The sequence below is a fragment of the Crocodylus porosus genome, unplaced genomic scaffold (assembly GCF_001723895.1).
Source record: "Crocodylus porosus isolate Cpor-Errol unplaced genomic scaffold, CroPor_comp1, whole genome shotgun sequence".
In the NCBI taxonomy this organism is placed as follows: domain Eukaryota; kingdom Metazoa; phylum Chordata; order Crocodylia; family Crocodylidae; genus Crocodylus; species Crocodylus porosus.
In genome coordinates, this window is record NW_017728943.1 from 117,986,094 (window position 1) to 117,989,950 (window position 3,857).

Here is a 3,857-nt window from a genome sequence, read left to right on the forward strand (position 1 = left end):
CAACAGTAGTATAAATATAGAACTGAGCAACTTTGCAAATCAAGCCTGATATATTCTGCACCCAGTGTACACCTGATTATAATTTCTTAAGAAGTTGAAGTATCTGTGCTAAAGAATATTTCTGTGCCAAGCCAGCTTACGTTTGGTAGAAAGATCATTGCTTTACTGAAGTGGCTGACTACATTGTGAGCCAGTAAGAACTGATTCATTAAAGAGTTTATTTTCAGCAGCCAGATCAAGGGATGACGTTGGTGGATTGAGATGTGACATACTGTTGTACCTTGATGAATATCTAAGATTTCTCTTCAAGAAAGATTGAAGGCTCTACTTGTATTAATGTCAAAAAGTGGATAAGCCCAAGGGGAAAGGGAAAGGAAACCATAAGATAAATTTAATTGAATTGTTGAAAAATGGTGAGTGAAATGTGATGATTGTTACGTTAGTCATTACACTGTTGTCAGTTAAATTAACAAGTGGATCTAGCAATGGTGTTGGATGAAAAAAGTGATGAAAGTCCCATATTCATAGCAAACAAGTGGCTGACAGAAAGTTACATACTGCATTTACTCAAATAAGATGAGATTTTTCTCCTCCAATCAGTATGGGGGAAAAAAGTTCCTCATTTTACATTAACATACGGGGAAACCTCATTAAATATATTGTTTACCATTAAAATTCTGTCAAAAACAGTATGTGCTCTGTAATGGAAACCAAATATGAAGCTGCTTAAATGAAGCCAAAACTGGGTGTATCTACATGAAATGCTTTATTATGCAGCAGACTAATCTACTGTGCAGTAAAGTGTCACCATCTACACATCCATGGCATTTACTGAGCAGTAAATTAATTGACTGTGCAATTACCTAGTATCTGTAAAAACAGGTACTAGATTCACTGTGCAGTAGCACTTGTGTAGATGCTGACTGGGAGCAAATTTGCTCTCGGTCATCCACACCAGGGGATGGGGGAGTTCTCTGTCCTCAGTCCTGGCACTGCTCAGCACCCAGCTCCCCCCAGGAGCTGGGAGCTGATCAGCACCGGGATGGGGTAGCTCTCTGTTCCCTTCTGTCCCAGTACTGTGCAGCTCTCAGCTCCCCACAGGAACTGGGAGCCAAGCAGTGCCAGGACTGGGGAGCAATCTGTTTCCCTGCTCAGCCGGTGGCTTTCCAGCTGCAGGCAAGCCCTCTGTAGGATAGGGATTTCCCCATCCTGCAAAGGGCTGTCTGGGACCTGTTCTGCTCCTGTGTCAGCTGCCAGAGAGCCCCCTGCTGGGTGGAGAAGCCCCACTGAGCATGGGGCTCACCAGCAGCTGTATGTTCTGATGTGATCAGGGCCAGGAGAGCTCTGCCAGCCTCAGTGCAGCTGGCAGAGCTCTCCTGTCCCTGTGTGCATCAGAATTGAACTCATGCCTCCTGTCAGCCCCTGAGCTAGCACTCTGGAGGAGCCTGGCCCTCCCTCTGGCTGCTGCAGTGGGCCAGAGTAGGGCAGAAGCAGCCCTGTACCAGGAAGGCTTACTGCACAGTATTTTACTCTGCAGGAAGTTTATATCACATGAATAGCATGTGTAGTTGCTTCCACCAAGAATGACTATAAAATGATAGATAGATAGATAGATAGATAGTCTTCCAGGTGAAACTAGCTAAATCAGTTCTGAATCCTACTGACTGAGCAGAACTCAGTCATTCAAGTCCATGTGGTACTGTGACTGGCAAGCGTCTTCCACCCTAAACTCTTTAGTCTCGGGCTTCAGATACTCTTAAATCCATTAACAGGCACCTGGAGGTCTTGTGTTTCAGATGCACCCAAATCTTGCTTGCCCTTATCCCAATGGCCAAAGGTGTAAGCTGCAGAGGAATCCCCCATTTCCATAAAATAGGTGTGTAGTTGAGATCCTTCCATTGGAAGGCTATGGTAGACTCTCATAAGGTGAGACTCTCTCCTGTTTGCAGTACATTGGACAGGTCTGCACCCATTACTATACAATGCCATTCTAAAGTGATCTCAAGCTCAGTAATACACCAGTGCAAGATTACACTTGGTCTTAGCCTACAATAGGCTGAGAAGTGGTAAAATACATGGTCCGATTGGTCAAACACAAGGACAGGTTAGTGCAGACTAGCTAAATAAGACATATGGTATTACCTGCTGCACTCAGGTCTCCTCCGCACTGACTGTTTTTCAAGTCATATTGAGCCACTACATTGAATTCATTTTAACTTCTTCTTCAGTCCCTCAGCTGAACTATGCCTTTTCTTCCCATTTGCAATGATTCTGGTTTCTTCACTGGCCTTAAATATCTGGCAAACATAAGCAAACAATGCTCCACCAAGCAGCACCAAGCTGGCCACTCAGAGCCTGGCTGGCAGCCAGCACATGGCTCTAGCTAACCAGGCTCCAGTTTCTGGTGGTGCACACTGCTGCCATGTATACCACCCTGCTTTTTTTAAAAGCACTTTTTTTTTATACCAGGATCTCCCAGTATCAAAAAAACTACCACGCTGCAAGTTTGCAGTACAGTCCATGGGTATATGTGTTCTGTGTGCAGTTTGTGATGTCTAAAACAGCTTTGATGTGCTGCAAAGCGCACATGTGTGCTCATTGGGATGCGCCCAAATAATTCACCCAGAATCCCTCTGTTGCCCCCTCTCTCAGTCTGTTGCATATGATTAGTGTGGCCTTGCCCTCTGTGAGGAGGAGCTGGACAAAATTGTCCTGAAACTCATCTGCATATAAAAGGTTGGAGCATCCCAGGACTCATGACAAGGACACCTGGTATCAGTCATAAGTCAGGGGACTAATTAGCAGATGACTCGTTTGTAGGGTTATCTGGAGTGCACACACATACTGAGCAGTGCTGAGCTGTGGAGTCACTATGGTTTGAAACACTGTTGACTCTGGTGGGACCCAGCTTCATGTTTCATAGGATTTCATAGAGGAAATTTTTTTTGCAAAAATCTTGTTGGTCTATTGAAAGATACCATCTCTTCTATGAGTCCCGTTTGTCTTTTCCTCTAGACCAATACAGCTACAACCTGGATACCTGATCAATAACTAATCTATACATTATCCACATATATAATTTAATTATTGGGACATTGTCTTAAATTCAGCGATGTCTTATGTTCAAATAAATATGGTAATAAGCAGTCTGTTGACCATACAGTTTGTAAAGATCTGAGTTTTCAAGTTCTGTTAGTGGACAGAGGGTGCATCTACATGTGAAATTAGTGTGCCTGAATAAACTCTAGCACAGTTCATACTGGACTTTATTGCTCCTGGGTGCAGCATTTACACATGTACCTGGGACCACAGCATATTGAGCTGGGGCAGCACAGCCCCAGCTGACGGGGCCCAGGAGGTAAGCCTGCTAGTCCAGGACTGCTCCCACCTGGCTTAATGTGCTGCTGAGGGGCTGGGTGGGCCATGAGAGAGTTATAGTGCAGGGCTAGCTGGCAAGCAGCACCCACACTTGTAGCACCCTCATGCGCCATGCAGCCCCAATCATTCTCTACACATGCATTGCAGTGGAGTAAATAAGCCACCCATAGGATAGTACTTTGTCAGGCAGTACTATCCTACAGTAAAGTTAATTAATAGCACTGCATGTATAGAAAGTCATGCTTTACTGCAGAGCTAGTTAGTCAACTCCACAGAAAAAGCGTACATGGAGATGCCCCCAGAGGTGGCTTTGTTAAATGTCCTGAAATTTTGGGTAATTATCTAAAATAAAATAAGTCAGGACCTGGATCCTCTTTCCCCAGAACAATATTTTTGGGAGGTAGAAACATCTCTGAAGTTTCATAGTTAGTAGGGTCAGAAGGGACCTAAGCAGATCATCAAGTCCAACCCCCTGCCAT